Below are 21,930 nucleotides of genomic sequence, written 5' to 3'. Positions count from 1 at the left end.
TTCTCAACAGCGTCAACATGGCCTCAGGAGCAGCAATTCTGACCCCTACAGGGGACCAGCACCGCATTGGAGCGACCCACGCCGTTCCAGCTGCCGATCCGCAGAGTCAGATGGACGTTGCAGGTCTGCGCATGCGCAGCGGGACTGGCGCCAATGCGGCATGCGCAGTGGCTCCCTTCTCCACGCCGGCCCCGACGCAACATGGTGTAGGGCTACAGGGGCCGGCGCAGAACAAAAGAGGCCCCCAGCCCGGGAGGCCGGCCCGCCGATCGGTAGGCCCTCATGCATCCACGCTGAGACCCCGCCGGGTAAGGGCAAGTGTGGACGGCGCCAACGGGACTCGGGTTTTTTGTTATGGCCGTTCGGCACATCCCAGGCCGAGAATCGGCCCCCGACCGGTGCCGCGCCGACCGCGCCGGCGCCAATTCTCCGCTCTCCGGAGAATCGGCGGACAAGAGTCAGGGCGGCGTGGCGCGATTCCCGCCAGTCCCGGCGATTCTCCGGCCCAGCCCCAGGGTGAGAGAATCCCACACCTAATGCCTGAGGGATAGAATTGAAAAGTAGGGAAATAGTATTCAACTTATCTTGAACTATGGTTGGAGCAGGCTGGGATTACAGGGGAATTTGATTAGCACAGTGGGCTAAACAGCTGGCTTGTGATACAGAACAATGCCAGCAGCGCGGGTTCAATTCCCATACCAGCCCCCCCGAACAGGTGTCAGAATGTGGTGACTAGGGGCTTTTCACAGTAACTGAATTGAAGCCTACTTGTGACAATAAGCGATTATTATTATTATTACCCAGTGATTGGTTTGCAAGGAGTTGACTATCACAACGAGCAGTTGAGATTAATAGCAGTTAAGGGGAAGCCAGAAAAACACACGAGGTAAAACGGGATAGAGGGACTTCTTGATTGGGTTAGATTATCATAGAATTTACAGTGCAGAAGGAGGCCATTCGGCCCGTCTAGTCTGTACCGGCTCTTGGAAAGAGCACCATACCCAAAGTCAACACCTCCACCCTATCCCCATAACCCAGTAACCCCACCCAACACTAAGGGCAATTTTGGACACTAAGGGCAATTTATCATGGCCAATCCACCTAACCTGTACATCTTTGGACTGTGGGAGGAAACCGGAGCACCCAGAAGAAACTCACACACACACGGGGAGGATGTGCAGACTCCGCACAGACACTGACCCAAGCCGGAATCGAACCCGGGACCCTGAAGCTGTGAAGCAATTGTGCTAACCATTGTGCTACTGTGCTGCCCATGCATTAGGCTGTGAGGGGGCTTGTATGCAGCACCAATACTGGCATTGATCTTTCAATAGAGCGGCCAGTTTCCATGCTTAAAATTTGATAGAAATCCACAAACAAAATTTAATATTAGCCATGGAGGTGCCACCCATCGGGTAGATAACTGATACGAATGCTGTGTTGCTTCTCTTCAGGAGGTCCGATACAATTTCCAGGTAATCAGGCAATCATTTGGGCAGTGTTGGGTCTTCCACGCAATCACGCCTCCTGCAGGGCGGAAATCCCACACTCCAAGAACTGCTGGCTAATAAAAAAACTAGCACATCAACGACACTAAATGTGACACGGGAGGAATGACCACCATTGGTACTGCACTCTGGGCTACCCTGAGGACCTACGCTGGGTTCCCAGATAGAAGTGAGTGTGGGTGGGATGGGGGTCGCAATGATAGAGTGGGTCATCAGCAAGTGAGGGCAAGGGGACTCAGAAGCACAGGTTGAGAGTAGCTGTGAGCGAGCCCTCACCCCCACCCCTCCCTCGCGCTTCCCGATGCCAGGTCTCTCAATCGAGCACAGAGTGCCTGTCGACAAAGAAAATTCCCCACCAGGCTGCAGACAAACCTGATAGGATTAGTTGGACAGTCTCCTTGGAAGGTCAGTCCCCTGCATGTTGCTACTGATTATCTGCCAGCAGTGGCGGTAAGAGGTCCTTAAGTGACCATGGAGTGGCTCCTTAAGGACCTCAAATTAACCTCTGGGCTACACCCGACACCCTTGCCGCCCTGAGCTTGATAACTGGGGAAGTGGGAAGGTGGCAGGCTTTCCACCCCGGACCCTCCTGCCGAATCACCCCCCCCCCCTCCCCCCCCTCCCATCCATCCCTATGCCCTCACATCTGGGGACATGAAATTCCACCCTCTGTTAGACTTCAAATGTCACAGTCATTTTAAAACACAAATATTCTGTGTTGCAATATGCCTTTAAGTGAGGGAAGTGGGTCATGTGATCCAGCCTCAGTTCCACTTCGGTTTTGAATAGAACACAGCTCGACTCCTCATGTTTCAAGCTTTCTATCAATGTATATATATTCACATGTGACTGTTCTCAATAAATGGCACCGCGCACGTTATGTTTGCACAATGCCTTATGAATGATTGGTGCTGTTAAGTTATTACAACGCACGTGACAATCAGACTTCAAAAGAGAAGGGAAAATAATGAAGCCAATTATTTTCTCTTGGTTTCTTTTAAGCTTCACACACCCAGCCTGCCTCCATGGAGGGGAACAGATCAATGGATGAATATTACATCCTCCTTGAAGGCCTCACACAATCCATGAGCAATGTCAAGGGAGAGTATTTAAAAATAATTAAACAGGAATCCAACAAGCCAATCACCATGGAAAACCTCTGTTTTGTAAAAGAGGCTATTGTTATAAATTGCCTAATGTAACTGTAACAATAACAGCCTTATATAATCAATAACATTAATAATGCATCTATCACGGATAAATAATGCATGCCAACCGATGCTTAATCTTCTTAGAAAGGCAGCAGCAGGCATAATCTAAATTGCATCACTTGCTACCCCTTGAAATCTAATATTATCTTATGAAATGTTTCAGGGCCTCTAAAATGCACATACATTTATGCTTTCATTTATTTTTGAACATTCCCTAGATTTTTCTTTTTTTAATAAATTTAGAGTATCCAATGTTTTTCCAATTAAGGGGCAACTTTGCGTGGCCAATCCACCGAGCTTGCACAACTTTTTGGGTTGTGGGGGTGAATCCCATGCAAACACGGGGAGAATGTGCAAACACCACACGGAGAGTGCCCCAGAGCCGGGATCGTACCTGGGACCACTGCGCCACTGTGCTGTCCTTCCCTACATTTTGCTGATCTGCGTGTTAAAAATCGCAGGGTGTTCTTTGGGAAAAAAAGGTAAGTTGTTCTCCTAGTGTTATGGCCAACACTCTTCCATCAATCAAAGTTGCCAAATATTATGGAAGACCAAGGGGGGTGATCTAATTCAGATGTTTAAGATTATACACGTGTTTGTTCGGGTAGGGTCCAGACCAAGGAGACACCCCTTAAAATCAGGTTTGATCATAAAAGCATAGAATCCTACAATGCAGAAGGAGGCCATTCGGCCCATCGAGTCTGCAACCGACCCTCTTTCCAAGGGCCGGCTCAGACTTGACGGGCCAAAAGGCCTATTTCTGCATTGCAGTGATTCTATGATTCTATGAAAGAGCACCCTACCTAGGCCCACTCCACCACCCTATCCCCCAAACCCCACCTACCCTTTGGGCACTAAGGGGAAATTTAACATGGCCAATTCAGCTAACCTGCACATCTTTGGACTATGGGGGAAACTGGAGCACCCGGAGGAAACCCACACAAACACGAGCAGAATGTACAAACTCCACACAGTCACCCAGGGCTGGATTTGAACCTGGGTGCTGTGAGGCAGCAGTGCTAACCACTGTGTCACCGTGCCGCCCTGAGGGGTCACATTTTCACACAAATTAATTCTTGGGATGTGAGCTTCACTGGCTGGACCAGATCATCAGGTGTTGTTGGAGCTGCGCTCATCCAGAAAAGTGGAGAGTATTCCATCACACTCCTGACTTCTGTCTTGTAGATGGTGGGCAGGCTATGGGGAGTCAGGAGTTGAGTTACTCGCCGCAGGATTCCTAGCCTTTGACCTTCTCTTGTAGCCACCAAATTTATATGGCTGGTCCAGTTCAGGTTCTGGTCAATGGTAACCCCCAGGATGTTGATAGTAATTGATGGAGTTAAGATATAGATTGTTGAAAGGTGGAACAGGCTCATGGAGTAAACTGATCTATTTCTGTTCTTGCCCCTATCCCTGTCAGTTGTGGTTATGTTGATAGTACTCTCACCTCTTTATCCGAAGGTTGTGGGTTAAAAATCAAGGTCGGTGCTCTGGCGCAGTATTGAGAGAGTGCTGATTTGGCCGGCCTACTGGGCGGGATTCTCTAATCCCGCGGCAGAGAGTCCACACCGTCGCGTTTTACCACGGCGTGAACGGGCCGACCCCACGATTAATTCTGGCTGCAAAAGGGGCCAGCACGGCACTGGAACGGGTCACGCCGCTCCAACTGCTGTTCCCGGCGCGAACTGGGCACCGCGGGATCCGCGCATGCGCAGTGGCACCGGCGCCAACGCGCATCGCCTTCCTTCAACGTGCCAGTCCCGACGCAACATGGTGCAGGGCCACGGGGGCCAGCGCGGAAGAAACGAGGCCCCAGCCAGAGAGGCCAGCCCACCGATCGGTGGGCCCCGACCGCGGGCCAGGCCACATCGGAGGCCACCCCCCCCCCCGGGATCGGACCCCCTCTCCCCCACAGGCCGCCCCCCCGACCCTTCCACGCGAGTCCCCGCCAGCTGAGAGCTGGGGTGGACGGCGCCGGCGGCAATCGGCATTTTCACGATGGCCACTCGGCCCATCCCGGGCTGAGAATTGGTGGGCCGGCCGCGTAGAGCAGCCCCCGACCGGCACCGCGCCAACCACGCCGGCACCAATGGTGCCGATTCTCTGCTCTGCGGAGAATCGCGTGCCGGCGTCGGGGCGGCGTGGTGCGATTCGCGCCGTTCCCGGATATTTTCCGGCCCGGCCCCGGGCTGAGAAAATCCCACTCCCTGGGCGCGATTCTCCACTCCCACGCCGGTTGGGAGAATCGCCTGGGCCGCCAAAATTTCCGGGGACGCCGGTCCGACGCCCTCCTGCGATTCTCCCAAGAGGCAGGAATGGCCCGGTCGGGTTTCGCGGGCCGCAGGCCGGAGAATCGCCGGAGACACCCAAAATGGCGATTCTCCGGCACCTCCGCTGTTCTGAGGCCCGGATGGGCCGAGCGGCCAGGCCAAAACGGCGGGTTCCCCCCGGCGCCGTCCACACCTGGTCGCTGCAGTCGTAGGCGATGCGTGAACGCTGGGGGGGGGGGGCGGCCTGTGGGGGGGCGAGGGGGGATCCTGCACCGGGGCGTACCTCAGATGTGGGGTGGCCCGCGATCGGTGCCCACCGATCGTCGGGCCGTCCTCTCTGAAAGAGGACCTCCTTCCTTCCGCGGCCCCGCAATATCCGTACGCCATCTTCTTGCGGGGCGGACTTGGCCAGGACGGCAACCACGCATGCGCGGGTTGGCGCCAGCCAACCCGCGCATGCGCGGATGACGTCCATTATGCGGCGCCGGCCGCGTCATCTATGCGCCGCCGCTTTTACGCGGGCGACAAGGCCTGGCGCGGGTAGCTGACACGGCCCCGATACTGACCCATTGTCAGGGCCTGAATTGGTCGGGACCGGGGCCGTTCCGCGCCGTCGTGAACCTCGACTGCGTTCACGACGGTGCGGCCACTTCGGCGTGGGGGTGGAGAATCCCGCCCCCTGTCTTTTCGATGCAATGTTAAACCAGGACCCCTCTCTAATGTACACAAAGGAATCCACACCACTATTTTCAAATAGATGTCCCCGAAATCCTCACAACTAATTATCCCTCAAGTAACATCACACAAAAAAATAATCTGGTCATTATAATTTTGTTGTTTGTGGGAGTGTGTGCAAATTAGCTGTTGCATTTCGTACCTCACAGCAGTGATTATACTTCAATAAAACCTCAGTGACTGTAAAACATTTTGCCTGGATGGTTGTGAAAGGTGTTGTATAATTGCAAGCCTTGCTTTCTAATCACACAGTAATTGGTCAATCATCTCAATTCCTATTTGCATAAAATTACTTCACCGTGACACTCCAGCTGATGTGGATTTGCTCCATTTAGTGTCCTGAAGATGGAGGTGCTTGTTTCGTAATCTAATTTAGCCTGAAATTATGCAATTTTCCTGTATTTGAATGTGTCGGCCAGACGTATTGATCTGGAGTGCAATAAATCACCGTCTGTCATCATCAGGTAGAGTTATCTAATCCCTTTGTGGCCGATGCAGGAGATAAATTGAGCAGCGTCAATCTGGCACGGATTCACAAAACTCCTCCTATTGGTCAGCACTCCTTCAAGGTTCTTATATTCAACCAGCTTGAAAAGTCTAGGTTATTTTCAAACTATTTGAAGGGCTTTTTGTGAAGAATATGACCAGAACTTATTTCTACCGCAGTGTTCCTTTTCATTCACTCATTGTCAGCCAGTCGCTGACAAGACCAATGTTCACAGTCATTGTATCATTGCTTTTATGAAGGCCTTCTTGAACTGCAATGGTGCAGTACGCACTCAGAGCTGCGAGGGAGGGAATTCCAGAATCTGGACCCAGTGACAGGGAAGGGACATCAATGTGTGAGGGTGATTTGCTTGCAGGGTGACCTGCAGGTTGCAGTCTTCCCATGTGTCTGCTGGCCTTGTCGTTTTAAGCAGTAGAGTTCACAGGCTAGGAAGATGCTTGGCAAGTTGCTACAGTGCATCACAGTGCATCACTGTGCTACCGGGCAGCACGGTAGCACAGTAGTTAGCACAGTTGCTTCACAGCTCCAGGGTCGCATGTTCCATTCCCGACAGGGTTACTGTCTGTGTGGAGTCTGCACGTTCTCCCCGTGTCCGTGTGGATTTCCTCCGGGTGCTCCGGTTTCCTCCCACAGTCCAAAGATGTGCAGGTTAGGTGGATTGGGCTTGACAAATTGCCCTTAGTGTCCAAAACTGTTGGGTTGGGTAGGGTTGCTCGGTTGCGGGGTTATGGGGATAAGGTAGAGGCGTGGCCTTAAGTGGGGTGCTCTTTCCAAGGGCCGGTGCGGACCCGATGGGCCGAATGGCCCCCTTCTGCACTGTAAATTCTATCTCATGCCACTGTGCACCGGGAGTGGAGGGGTGGAATATTTAAGGTGGCCGATGTTGAATTGTGTTGAGCTCCTTGTGTGTTGCTGGAGCTGAACTCACGCGACGAGTGGAGTCTATCGTATTAGACTCCTGATTTGTTATCTGGGGTACGCGAGATGCAGATTGAAGCTTACCATCAGATCAACCGTGATCTTATTAAATGGCAAAGCAGGCTTATGGGACTGAATGGACAACTCACTGTTCATCCGTACCTTGTTGGTGGGAGGATTTTCAGAAGTCAAGAGATAAGTTACTCATGTTAGACTACCCAACTTCTGGCCTGCTCTTGTAACCACTGTCTTTATGTGATGGATCCAAATAATCTAGCCACAGGGTATGAATACATATTTGGTAATGCCAATGCATGTCCAGAGGAGAGGGTTAGATTCTCACTTGTCGGATTCAGTCATGGCCCTGACACTCATAGACTGAGAATGTTACTTGCCATTTATCAGCCCAAGACTGAACGTTGTCCAAGTCTTGCTACGTGAATAGATAGACTGCCTCGTTATCTGAGAGCTGTGAATGGGACTTTGAAAATGGTTCAATCACCAGTGAATAACTCACATCTGACCTTATAAGTTCGGGAAATTCATTGATGAAGCAGTTCAAGACAGTTCGACCTTAGGCACTGCCTGCGGAGCTCTTGCATGAATATCCTGCGACTGAGATGATTGGCTTCCAACAAACTCAACCATCTTCCTTCGTGTTAGGTATGACGCCCATCAGTGGAGATTTTCCCTCAAATCCCACAGGCTTCAATTGTATAAGATTCCCTTGTTCCCACACTTGCCTTGCTGCCAAGGGCAGTCACTCTCACATCACCTCTGGAATTCTGCACTTTTGTCCATTTTTACGATCCCAGTTGATGTTGTAACAGGAAGGGAAGATCCCAGAATGGAACTGTCGTGTTGGGTGTTCCGATATACAAACGAACCAACACGGTTGTAGATGGTACAACTCTGTTTTATTACTTGGTATAATAACAACTGTTAACTTCTGGCTGTGGTTCACCAGTTAATCTGTGGACCCAGCCCTAGCACTATCTTAGAGAGGCACTCAGCACATGGTATATGTCTGAGTGCCACGCTGTGAGCTCTGTGCTCTGAGATATCTCCTGGTGGAATGAGCGGGAACTGTGGTGTTCCCTGTTTTATAGTGCGTGTGCTCTCACTGGTGATTGGCTGTGATGTTGCGTGTGTGTTGATTGGTCCGTTGACCTGTCCATCAGTGTGTGTGTGTGATTGCACCATGATATGTTTATATGGATATCATGACAGGAACCCTGGTTCAAACATTTTTATTAATCAAGCGTGGAGGAACACTCACAGAATTGCAAATTCGTTTTAACAAGAAAAACAATCTTAAACATGGAAAAATGGATTATAAAACTCCCCCCCTTAGGTTAACAACTGCGCGCAGGTTTTAAGATGACACGGTCCATTTTAAGCTACAATGGTCACAAATCGTGCACAGACCAAGGCAGGCCAGCAGCACGGTTCAATTCCTGTACCAGCCTCCCCGAACCGGCGCCGGAATGTGGCGACTAGGGGCTTTTCACAGTAACTTCATTCGAAGCCTACTTGTGACAATAAGCGATTTTCATTTCATTTCATTTCAAGTCCTTTTTTTAAACATTCAGGTTGGCTGCATTCAAACCCACTCTGAACCCAAATTAGTGTCTGTGGTTTTCTCCTCAGAATCTCCCCGAGATGATTGTCGCATGAGACTTACCAAGGTCCACTCTCCAAACATATGCTTCAAAATCTTCTCTCGCAATAATGCTTTCCATCAGCAGGTAGCATTCGGAAATGCACTACAGCTTTCCAAAGGATTCTCCCAGTAAATTCATCTTTTACACCAACCTATTTTGGGATGTCTTTGTCTCTCCTGACTTCTGCTGCAAACTCAAACATTTGATATTTAACCAATACTGTTTACCCAATTAGTTTAAAAACTGTTGTGCAGACTCGATAGCAGCCTGGGTGCCTATTGCGCATCCTCCCCATGTCTGCGTGGGTTTCCTCCGGGTGCTCTGGTTTCCTCCCACAGTCCAAAGATGTGCAGGTTAGGAGGATTGGCCATGCTAAATTGCCCCTTAAGATGGGGTTGCAGGAATAGAACGGGGGACTGGGCCTAGGTAGTCTGGTGATTTAAAGGGTCGATGCAGATTCATTGGTCCGAATGGGCCCCTGCAGGGATTCTATGAGATTTAGAGGGATTAAGGAGCAGCTTTTTCACCCAGTGAGTGTGAGAATCTGGAACTCACTGCCTGAAAGGATGGTAGGGGTGGGAACCCTCATAACATTCAAGAAGCATTTAGATAAGCATTTGAAACACCACAGCACACAAGGCTTTGGAACAAGTGCCAATCCCCCTAACCTGCAGGCCTTTGGACTGTGGGAGGAAACCTACGCAGAAACGGGGAGAATGTGCAAACTCCACACAGGAAGTCACCCGAGGTGGGAATCGAACCCGGATCCCTGGCGCTGTGAGGCAGCAGTGCTAACCACTGTTCCACCATGCTGCCCCAATCTCCTGCCCCTTACCTTGAATCTGCCCACTGATTATTGACGCCATAATTGAGGAGAAAGGTTTCTTCCGTTCCATCCTATCTATGTTCCCCATAATTTTGTACATCTCAATCAGGTCCACCCTCAGCCTTCTCTCCTCTAAGGAGCACAAGCCCAGCCTAACCAACCTGAAAATGAAATGAAATGAAAAATGAAAATGAAAATGAAAATCGCTTATTGTCACAAGTAGGCTTCAATGAAGTTACTGTGAAAAGCCCCTAGTCGCCACATTCCGGCGCCTGTTCGGGGAGGCTTCATAGCCTCTCTTCATAGCCAAAATGCTCCAGTCCTGGCAACGTTCTCGTGATTCTCCATTTCTAGTGCAATCATATCCTTCCCATAGTGTAGCGACAGGAGCTGCACACAGTGCTCTCGCAGTGATCTAAAGAACGTTTTAGACAGCCCCATCATAACAGCTCTTGTATTTTATGCCTCAGCTAATAAAGGCAGACATCCCATGCCCTTCTAATCAACTTATCTACCTGTCCTGCTGCCTTCAGGGAGCTTTGGACATGCACCCCCAGATCCCAGTGGTCGTCTGCAGTTCCTGGAGTCCTACCATTCATTGTGTACTCCCCTACCCCATTTTCTTTCTCTCAAGGGGTCATTAGAGTATGAAATGCTCGTTCCCAGAACCTATTGGAGGCTGGGCCTTTAAATTTATTCAAGGTTGAGTTAGACAGATATTTGAAAGACAAGGGATTTGAGGGATATGGGAGTCTGACAGGACACTGGAGCTGAGACCACAACCAGATGGAATGGCAGAGCAGGATTAGAGGGCCGAATGGTCTACTCCTGCTACTAAGTCCTGTGTTCCTATGACCGAAGTTCTCCGGCTGCTAGAATCCTCTGTTCCCGGCAGCAGTGCACTCCCACCCATTGGTTCCCCGGTAGCGTGGGGTGGATTCGACAGGAGATCTCATCGACAAGCAGCTGGAGTTGAGAATCCTGCCGCCAGCGAATGGTGCACCGCTCAGAAATTCGCAGCTGGAGGACCGAAAGATTCAGTCCTAAGTCCCCACAAGGTCATTCTCCTGCCAACACTGCCATGGTCAGATACATCTGCGAGGAGCAGACAGGTCAACATGGGGTCAAGAAGGTTTTTCCATTGTATTGCTTCTCAACATCTGGCCTGCCCTGGTCTGGCAGACACGTCCCTCTGGACTTGGTTAGCATTGGTCCAGTTGAGTCACATTTGATGATGACCAAGTTGCATCCTGAACATCTGTGTAAAACTCTCGGAACATTTGCTCCTCTGCAAAAGTTCTCTCTTGCACTTTGACATCTGCGGCAAAGCCATTGTATTGATTATATAGTTGAGAAAACTTGAGTTAAGTTCCAGTTCATGACACATCGTTTTTCCAAATGGGCTCAACAGTATGATGCATATATCCTGCCTGCAGTCCTTTGATACATGTTTCCAACATTCTTGTTTCCAACTGTGATCAAGAGAATGATCTATGTCTGTTCTCCACCAGTGTTGTGCTATGAAAGGAGAGTTATTCTCATCCCGTGAAGAACCAGGGGTAGGTGGTACTCTTTCAGCATGCACTCCCTCGTGAAGCAATGAGAATATCTTTGATTCTGCGGACAGTGGGGAAAATGTTGCAAGATGCAGAAACTGCATGATTCAGCTTCATGATCAATCATTTAGATTCCCAGTTCTGGAACTACAATCTCTAAGCCTCTCCACCTCTCTCCTCTTTCAAGACCCTCCCGACAACCTACCTACGTTACTTAAGCTTCTGCTCACCCGGCTTAATCATTACAGCACAGAAGGCCATTCCTCCCAGCACGTCTACATCCATCATGACCAGGAGGTGATGTGCTGGCTTTCCTTCATAAAAGTCACTTTCCTGCCCTCTAATCACATCCCTGTACATCCCTCCATTTCAGGTCTGCACAGGTCACAAAATGAGCTACTCCAGGGTAATCCTATTTTCTTGCTCTTCCTGAATCTCTATCAGCGAGTCACCCACCATTATCTAACCACACTTAGTCACTTCTTTGGGCCCTGGGAAGCTTCTCACCAGTTTAATCCACACTCTTTTCATCACTGGGGCGCTGAACCTGCTGGCCAGACCGGCTCCTCAGAGATCGGGCCGCCATTTTGAAAGGGTGGCCCGATCTCTAAGTGAGCTTGAGGGTCCCTCCCAGGCAGTGTCATCGCCCATACACGGGCATTACCGAAACACCCCCCACCCCCGAGTGAGACACCCTGCTATGGGGTCACTAGGGGCCCCCCTCTTCAGCAGCCCCCCCCCCCCACCTCTTACTCCCCCCCCTCTTCCAGGGTCACCACACTTCATCCCCTAATCTCCCAGGGTCCCCTACTTACCTGTCCTGCACACACCCACCCTTCATACCTCCATCACCCTCCTTTCATGGGCATGGCTCCCCTCAGACCCTGACCATTGGCAGTGCCACCCTGGCACTACCCCACTGAGAATGCTCCTGCTGGCTTTGCAATGCCAGGCAGCGACCTAGCCCTGATTACCCAGGGACCGGGAGACCCCTCAGATGCTGTTCCGCCTGGTCCACGTTTGTGTGGACTAATACTGAGTGGTGTCTGGCTGATGACTCTCTGCGGAGGCCATTAGATCATGGGTGAGTATGTTTCAGTCAGTTAAAAATGTACTTAAGCCTGCATGGCTTGGTCCTGCCCATTGTAGGCAGGATTCTGGTTGTGCTACCTCGTGGGACTTGGGTAGACCCCACGAGGTGTCATGGCATCTGCCAGTCACGTTGTGCTCCTGGTTGAGCGAGACATGGCTGATAGATTGCGCTCTTAGTCTCCCAAACAGAGAATTCAGCATGTTAAGTTTCAAATGAATGCTATGGACAATGGAATAAAGATGAAAGAACAAAAAGACTACTTACAGAGATGTAGGGAGGTGTGCTTTGGGGTGGTTCTCCTGGAGTACTGCTCTGTGCTGGGAAAAGAGATGTGACGAGCCAATTCAAAAAGCGTCTAATTTTCAGAAAGCAGTTTTAAATTAGCAGCCCAATTGAACTAAAAAGTCTTGTGCCTGCAAACAGTAATCTGCTGTCTGAAGTTTGAAGTTCCACAGCAGAGTGGAAGCGAGATGCGGTGTGGTCTGCCTCTCTAAAGTGATAGTAGTCTTGCCTTGGCGGTATTTTTACTAGATTTTTATAGCTAAACATAAAGTAATTTGTTTTGGAAGGCAATAAACATCTGCATCATCAGAGCAATTGATAAAACATACTTGAGTTCACCTTGGTTTTGCTTGCTAATATTCTTTCATGCTCTCTCATTGCTTGCCTAATTTCCTTTTTGGCTTGACCCCTGCACTTTCTATACCTCTGGCTTTCTATAGTACTGAGTTCTTTGTGTCTCACATAGGTTTTCCTTGTCTGCCTTATCTTCCCCGACATGCTCCTTGACATTGTGATGAAAGTAGAAAATTGTTGTGTATCCTATCTTGTTGCAGTCCTGTTGTTAAAAACCCTGCGCTCAGATTTATACAGGCAGTATGTCTGCTAATGCTCAGATTTATACAGGCAGTATGTCTGCTAAAGTTCTGATTAAGGAATCATAACGGTGAGGTAATCATTAATTCTAACCAATTACGTGTGCATATATAAATGGGGAATGGAGTATTGTTTATGCTTAGGACGTTCCCTGGTGGTTCCCTAATTTTTGATAGATTTTAATGGTATCAAGGGGTATGGGAGGAAGTGGGAATATGGCATTGAGATTGAGGATCAGCCATAATCATATTGAATGGCGTACCAGGCTCGAATCACCAACTCCTACTCCTAGGTTCTAGCTTTCTATGTAAAGAATTAAGAGTGAGGGGTGGCTTGATTGAAGTATAGAAGATCCCGAATGGTCTCGACAAAGTGGACCGTGGAAAGGGTGTTTCCTCTTATGGGTGAGTCCAGAACTAGGGGTCACTGTTTTAAAATTAGGGCTCGCCCTTTTAGGGCAGCGATGAGGAGAACATTTTTCTCTCAGAGGACTGTGAGACTTTGGAACTCTCTGCCTCAGACAGCGGTGAAGGCAGGATCACCGAATATTTTTAAGGGCAGCACGGTGGTTAGCACTGCTGCCTCATGGTGCCAGAGACCCGAGATCCAATCTGACCTTGGGTCACTGCCTGTGTGCAGTTTGCATGTTCTCCCCATGTCCACTTGGGAGCTCCGGTTTCCCCCCACAGTTCAAAGATGTGCAGGTTGGGTGGATTGGCCATGCTAAATTGGCCCCTTAATGTCCAAAAGATCAGGTGGGGTTACTAGGCTATAAGAATTGTGTGGGGGCGTGGGCGTAGGTACGGTGCTCTTCCGGAAGGTCAGTGCAGACTTAATGGGCCGAATGGTCTCCTACTGCACTGTAGAATCATAGAATCCCAACAGTAGGGCTTTTACGATTTTATACATTGATTTTTGTTAGGCAAGGGAATCAAAGGTTATCAGGGTTGATGGGAATGTGGAATTCGAAACACAAACAAATCAGCCTTGATCTTATTAAATTATGCCAAAAAGCCTACACCTGCTCTTATTTTGTATGTATGTAAATGCTCCCAGTATCAATAAATGTCACTAATACCAATAAACCCTACTAATACTGATAAAGCCTATTAATACTTCGTACACCTAAAAAGTGATAATAAACCTTATGCAAAAATACACATATGGAAGTCCTGTGTCGCAGTGGGTAGCTTCCCTGTACCTGAATCAGAAGCTCCTGGTTTGAGTTCCACCAAAGGACTTGATGGCCAAGGAAAGCGCGTACATAACATGGCCGAAAAGATCGCATGTGTCAACCTGACAATCCTTCCAAACGCGTCAATGGCCGGCGGTGAGGGTGGGAGAGACTCCTGGTCAGCCACGCTTGATGTGGGGTGGTGCCCCTCAAGCTCGAAGCTTCTGGTAACAGACACGCGACCTGCTCTAGCAATCATTGGCTATGGAACAGATGAGAGTTTGCTTTAATGCACCACTCGGTGCAAGAAGTGAATGGGAATTGGAAAAATGCATAAAAGACTCAGCAACTACAAACTTATTGTAACGCTAATATTTTCTTCTTTGGATTGATGACATCTTTTGTCCAATTATGCTTTTATGAAATGTCTTGGGACATTGGGACAAAAGGGCAGCACAGTGGTTAGCACCGTTGCTTCACAGCACCAGGGTCCCAGGTTCGATTGCCAGCTTGGGTGACTGTCTGTGCGGAGTCTGCACGTTCTCCCCGTGTCTGCGTGAGTTTCCTCCGGGTGCTCCGGTTTCCTCCCGCAGCCCAAAAATGTGGAGGTTAGGTGGATTGCCCATGCTAAATTGCCCTTTAATGTCCAAAAAAAGTTAGGTGGGTTTACTGAGTTCCAGGGATAGGGTGGAGGTGTGGGCTTAAGTAGGGTGCTCTTTCCAAGGGCCGGTGCAGATTCGATGGGCCAAATAGTCTCCTTCTGCATTGTAAATTCTATGATTCAATGATTTTGCAACATTGATGTTGTTGTATAATTGTAAGTTACTGTTGTTGTTAACAGAAGCAAACCCATTCATGGTTTTAGCACAGTGTGTGTTGAACATGGAGAGGAATAATTCTCTTTCTGTGATTCCTGATAGCTGAATTATCTTGCATTTGTAGCAACAGTTATGGATCACAAACCGTTAGAACATGTAAAAAGGCTATTCGGCCCATCAGGTCTTCTGCGAAAGACAAAGAGCATCCCATTGAATTCCACTTTCCAGCTCCTTGTTTGCAACATTGGAGATTTTGTTACTTTAAATACGTAGCTGAGTATTTTAAAAATGTTTTATTCAACACAAAGAGGATTTCGCCTCTACCACCTTTTCAGGCAGTGACTTCCAAATCCACCCTCTGGGTAAGATATTTCCCCTCAACTCACCTCTGAACCATTTATAATAATAATAATAACTGCTTATTGTCACAAGTATTGGGGCAGGTTTAGCACAGTGGGCTAAATAGCTGGCTTGTATTGCAGAACAAGGCAACAGCAGCAGTTCAATTCCCGTCCCAGCCTCCCCGTACAGGTACCGGAATGTGGCGACTAGGGACTTTTCACAGTAACTTCATTGAAGCCTACTTGTGATTATTATTATTAAGTAGGCTTCAATGAAGCTACTGTGAAAAGCCCCTAGTTGGCACTGTTTGGGCAGGCCGGTACGGGAATTGAACCTGCGCTGCTGGCCTTGTTCTGTATTACAAGCCAGCTGTTTAGCCCACTGTTTAGCTCATATTTTATCTCATACCCTAGATCCATGTTGCTTAATTATGCACCTCTCAACCAAGGAGAATAGAACCTTCTCATTCATATTACCTGGACCCCTCATACTTTTATATTCTTCAATTAGGCCTCCCCTCAGCCTTTTTGTCCTTAACCTATTCATTTAATCGCATTGCTAAAATTCTCCAATCCAGGCAGTGTAGCTGAAAATCTCCTCACTCCCCAGTGCGACCATATCTTTCCGATAATGGGATGACCAGACCGCAGAACTCCAGCCGTTCTACAACTATTGTTTTGCAAAGTCTCAGTGCAACCTCCCACCCCTTCTATTCTATATCTTGGTTAAGTGTCCCATCTACCTTCTTGACCACCTTATTGACCTGTCCAGCCACTATCAGGGATCTGTAGATATGCTCTCCATCTGTTCCTCTCCATTTCTCCCTCCTCTTCATTTCTGCCATGTATTGTGCAGCCCCTCGCCTGGTTAGCCTTCCCCAAATGCATTACTTCACACTTCACCAGATTGAACTCCATTTGCCACCTGACTGATCCATTGATCTCTTCCTGCAACCTCAAGCTTTCTTATTCATTATCAACCACAAAGCCAATTCTTGTCTCTTCTGTGAACTTCTTAATCACACCAACATCATTGATATATACTATAAACATACCAGGAATAAGCATTTTATCTCACAAGGAATCATAGAACATATAGTGTAGAAGGAGGCCATTCGACCCATCAGGTCTGCACCGACCCACTTTCAGCGCTCACTTCCACCCTATCCCCCTAACCCAATAACCCCTCCTAACCTTTTTGGGCACTAATGGCAATTTAGCACGTTCAATCCACCTAACCTGCAGGTCTTTGGATTGTGGGAGGAAACCAGAGCACCCGGAGGAAACCCACGCAGACACGGGGAGAACGTGCAGACTCCGCACAGACAGTGACGCAAGCTGTGAATCGAACCTGGGGCCCTGGCGCTGTGAATCCACAGTGCTAATCACTGTGCTGCCCAAATCATTAGGTTTGTATCCACAGAGGACGACACGGTGGTGCAGTGCTTAGCACTGCTGCCTCAAAGCGGCGAGAAGTTGTAAATGAGTTTGCTTTACTCAGAGCTGAAAGAATGTGGAACCTTTACCACGCAAACTAGCGGAGGTGAATAACATAGATGAGTTTAAGGGGAAGCTCGATAACCCCATGATGGAGGTAGGAATTGAAAGATGTGCTGATAGAGTGAGATGAAGTAGGAGTAGGGGGAGGATTGTGTTGAGTACAAACATTGGTAAAATCAAATGGCCTGTTTCTGAGATACAACTTCCAGGTAGTATAATAATAATAATCTTTATTAGTGTTACAAGTAGGCTTACATTAACACTGCAATGAAGTTACTGTGAAAATCCCCTCGTCGCCACATTCCGGCGCCTGTTCGGGTACACTGAGCAAGAATTCATAATGTCCAAATCACCTAACAGCACGTCTGTCGGGATTTGTGGGAGGAAACCGGAGCACCCGGAGGAAACCCACGCAGACACACGGAGAACGTGCAGACTCCGCACGGACAGTGGTCCAAGCCGGGAATCGAACCCAGGTCCCTGGTGCTGTGAAGCAACAATTCTAACCACTGTGTTACCATGCCACCCACCAGTATAATAGTGTCACCATATCGAATAAAAGATGCCAAAACAGTCAGGTATAATTCTGACCATGGGAAGTCGTCAAGACTATGAAGGGTTGTGTTATCGATTGATTGATTCCATTGGCTCATTTGAGTATTAAGAAAACACATGTTCAAGATTTCACAATGGATCAAATCCACGTATTGGATCCTAGAATATATTATTCTAATCTTATTACTATCTTGTGTAGAAATGGAAATCATTGTTCCATCTGATATTTACAAGATAATTACATTTACATCAGATCTACATCAGACAAGCAGCTAATTTCAATGACTCAGGTTGGAATGCTTCGATTGGCAATCTGTAGCACTTTATTGCTGATAATATTTGCAACCAGATTGTTAATAACACTCCCCCCGTTGGGGCTCTTCAGTTTGTAATATCCTGTGTGGTTTTGGTATTTGCAAGAGTCTGAGAGTTCATCATCATCTGTCACTTCCAGTAAAATTGGTTGACCACTCTTTGAAGTCTCTGCCTGAAGCACGACTCTTTCTGTTTATGTTTGAGAATTAGTTCTGTTGATAACAACAGCAGGGTGCATTAATATGGTGGCTTTAACATAGGTAAAGGTCACAGGTTGCTTCACAGGAGCATTATCAATCACCATTTAACACTCGGCTGCTTGAAGAAGATAGGTAGGGCAGGTGACATCTTGGTCAAATAGATACGGCTTAAAGAACAGCTTAAAGGATGATGCAGAAGGAAAGAGGAAGAAGGGTTTAGGTAGGGAATTCTAAAGCTTAGTACCTGGGAAGTGTATGTCAGGGTCCTTCCTGATTATGCCCTTATTTCCCCTTTCTTTTTGCCATTATCATTTTTGATCCTTGGATGATTGATGGACATGTGTCTTTAAATCAAGCATCAGAGACAATGAGGAATTCAGAAGTTACAGGAGAGAACACTTTGCTCGTCTCTGCTTGTTTGAACAGGAGCTTTCGACTTTTCAGCAGTAGAGGGAGAGATGGGGTGGCACTTGGTTTGATTGATTTGCAGGTGCCAATGAATTGGCCCAAAATGCTGTATTCTGCCTGGTAACAGGTGGTGATTGGACCTTATCCCAGCAGAATGATTTTCAGAGTTCCAAGGAGCTCAGTTTGACACCTGGTAGCACAAGGACATAATCCTACTCTCTCTATTCTGTGTATTCTCCAGAAAGGCTGTGAGTGTCCTATTCCAGGAGCTGCAAAGGCCCTGAATCTACCAGAAAACCATTACAGGCTGCTAACACCATTACAGGCCGCAAACACCACTACAGGCCGCAAACACCATTACAGGCTGCAAACACAGACAAGAACCTTCTCTCTCTCCAAAAAGGGCTGTGAATGCTGTATTTCTGAAACTACAGTGACGTGATTGAATCTATATTTAAAAACTCGAACAGAAAGCAAAGTTTGAGGAGAAGTAAGGTGCTAAAAATAACCATCTGAAGCAGAGACTCTTCTGTTTACTTCAGACTTTTTAACCACTCTCCTCCCCTCTGTGTTTGTCTGTCTTGTGTGTGTGTGTGTAGAAGGTGGGGCCAAAGTAAAGTGGGGAATTAGGAATTGAATAATTAACCAGTTGTATTTGCTGCATATTTCATTATGGTTCTTGTTATTAATAAAAGGTAATTGTGTTTACATCCACAAACCTGGTGACTGTAATAATTGGACAGCCAAGGGGTGTTTTTCTCAGAAATATTGGTTACATCACTGGTGTTGCGACTCAGGGTGAAGTGCGGCTGTAACTGACCGCACACTAACCCCAGGAGTCGTAACAGCAGCTGAAGGCATGGCCACTAATTGTATAAATGTCATGAATATTAATTGAAGAACATTTTGAAAAATGAAAGACTTGGCAAGAAAAGTCAGCAAATCTTTTTTCACAGACATCGCAAATGGGCACCCACTATTTGGAAACATTGTAAACTGTGAGGAAGACAGTGTACAGCTTCAAAAGGAGATGCATTGGTGGCTGGCTTAGCACAGGGCTAAATCGCTGGCTTTGAAAGCAGACCAAGGTAGGCCAGCAGCACGGTTCAATTCCTGTACCAGCCTCCCCGAACAGACGCTGGAATGTGGCGACTAGGAGCTTTTCACAGTAACTTCATTTGAAGCCTACTTGTGACAATAAACATTTTTCATTTCATTTCATTGGCTGTTAAGTACAAATTAAGTTCAATGCAGAGAAATATGAGCTGATGCATTTTGATAGGAACAATCTGGAGAGAAAATATAAAATAAGGGGTACAATCATAAAGGGGGAAAGGGCAGCACAGTGGCTCAGTGGGTTATCACTGTTGCCTCACAGGTCCCAAGTTCGATCCCGGCTCTGGGTCACTGTCTGTGTGGAGTTTGCACAGTCTCCCCGTGTCTGCGTGGGTCTCACCCCCACAACCCAAAAGATGTGCAGGGTAGGTGGATTGGCCACGCTAAAATGCCCCTTAATTGGAAAAAATAATTGGACACTCTAAATTTAAAATAGGAGAAAAAAGTTTTTCCAAAGAGCATGCAGGAGTGGAGTAATTTGGTGTATATATGCATCGATCATTGAAGGTGGAAGGGCAGCTGGAGAGAGCAGTTAATAAAGCAGATAGTATCTTGGGCTTTATTAATTGAGGCACAGAGCAAAAGAGCAAAGAGATTAAGCTTAATTCCTGAACCTGTGTATTTAAAGGCCCCTAAACCCTGGCATCCAACCTTTTTGACTTTATGGGTGACCCATTGCTCAAATTCTACAGAATTCCTCACAGAAAATCATCTACATGCATGCGCGGTACAGTAGCACAGTGGTTAGCACTGTTGCCTCACAAGGCCAGAGTCCCAGGTTCGATTCCCGGCTTGGGACACTGTCTGTGCGGAGTCTGCACGTTCTCCCCGTGTCTGCGTGGGTTTCCACCGGGTGCTCCGGTTTCCTCCCACAAGTCCCAAAAGGTGTGCTTTTAGGTAATTTGGACATTCTGAATTCGCCCTCCGTGTACCCGAACAGGCGCCGGAGTGTGGCAACGAGGGGCTTTTCGCAGTAACTTCATTGTAATGTTCATGTAAGCCTACTTGTGACACTAATAAAGATTATTATTATTGATTATTAGGAGGGTCGTGGCAGACTCAATGGGCCGAATGGCCTCCTTCTGCATTGTAGGGACTCTATGAATATGGGCTGAGGATTTTCTACTCAACTTAACATCACCCCATGGAATTATCCGACTGTTACTTCAACAATTCCATTGCTTTTACCTCTGAAAGCCTCGGTTCGAAAGCTCGGTTGCAACAATAAACTCACGGACCAAACTCACGGAAAAACTCTATGCTCTTGGTGCATCATTCAATCCATAATCACACTTGCTTAAGTTCCACTGGCTTCTATATCAGGGGCTTCTATTGGTGTTTTCAAAAATAATTCCCTTTAAAATCTCTCATCCTGCAAAAACACAGCTTTTATATCTATCGATTTGCCCTCCCAGGAGTATGCTCCTAAAATGACGAAAGAAAAATTCTTCAGGCTGACTTTCCCTGCAGTTAGGGAGCCCATCCTGACATCTTGACCTTCAAATCTCTCCTCAACTCCCGAGCTTTAGCCTAGAATGTGCTGCCGGGAGCACCTTTTCAGTGCGTATCCACCTGCGTGACAAGGCTGGCCCTCCCCTCTCTGGTATTTCGGTACAAATGGACAGCATGGTAGCACTGGTTAGCACTGTTGCTTCACAGCACCAGGGACCCAGGTTCGACTCCCGGTTTGGGTCCCTATCTGCCCGGAATCTGCACGTGCTCCCCGTGTCTGCGTGGGTTTCCTCCGGGTGCTCCAGTTTCCTCCCCCAAGTCCTGAAAGACGTGCTTGTTGGGTGAATTCGACATTCTGAATTCTCCCTCTGTGATTCCGAACAGGCGCCGGAATGTGGCGACTAGGGGCTTTTCACAGTAACTTCATTGCAGTGTTAATGTAAGCCCACTTGTGACACGAACAAAGATTATTATTACACATACTCAAAATTGTTTCCAATGCTTTTTGTTTTGCTTCCTTTATCAACTTGTTGAATCCCAAGTTTCTTTACCCGTCAGTCTGGCCTCAATTAAAGTCGAGATGGATTTGCAGGGACAGCATTAGTTATTTTATTTAGCTTGCAAGCTTGATTCCTCTCACAGAAACATAGGACACATCCAGTCTCCTACATCCAGGAAAGCGAATGAACAAAGAGACAAAGGGATCTCTGCAAATCAATTCAAATGGTATCAAGTTTCACATACATGACGCCCATAGGTCATCCTATATCCCTCCTGACCTGTTTGATCTATTCTGATTGGCTCACTTCCAATCCCTTCCTCTGGCCCCTATTACTCAGCATCCTTTTCTCCTGCTTTGGTGGACACACCTCTTCCTGCTTTTCCA

Source organism: Scyliorhinus torazame, chromosome 5 (assembly GCF_047496885.1).
Source record: "Scyliorhinus torazame isolate Kashiwa2021f chromosome 5, sScyTor2.1, whole genome shotgun sequence".
NCBI lineage: Eukaryota > Metazoa > Chordata > Chondrichthyes > Carcharhiniformes > Scyliorhinidae > Scyliorhinus > Scyliorhinus torazame.
Note: the sequence above shows the minus strand (reverse complement) of the source record.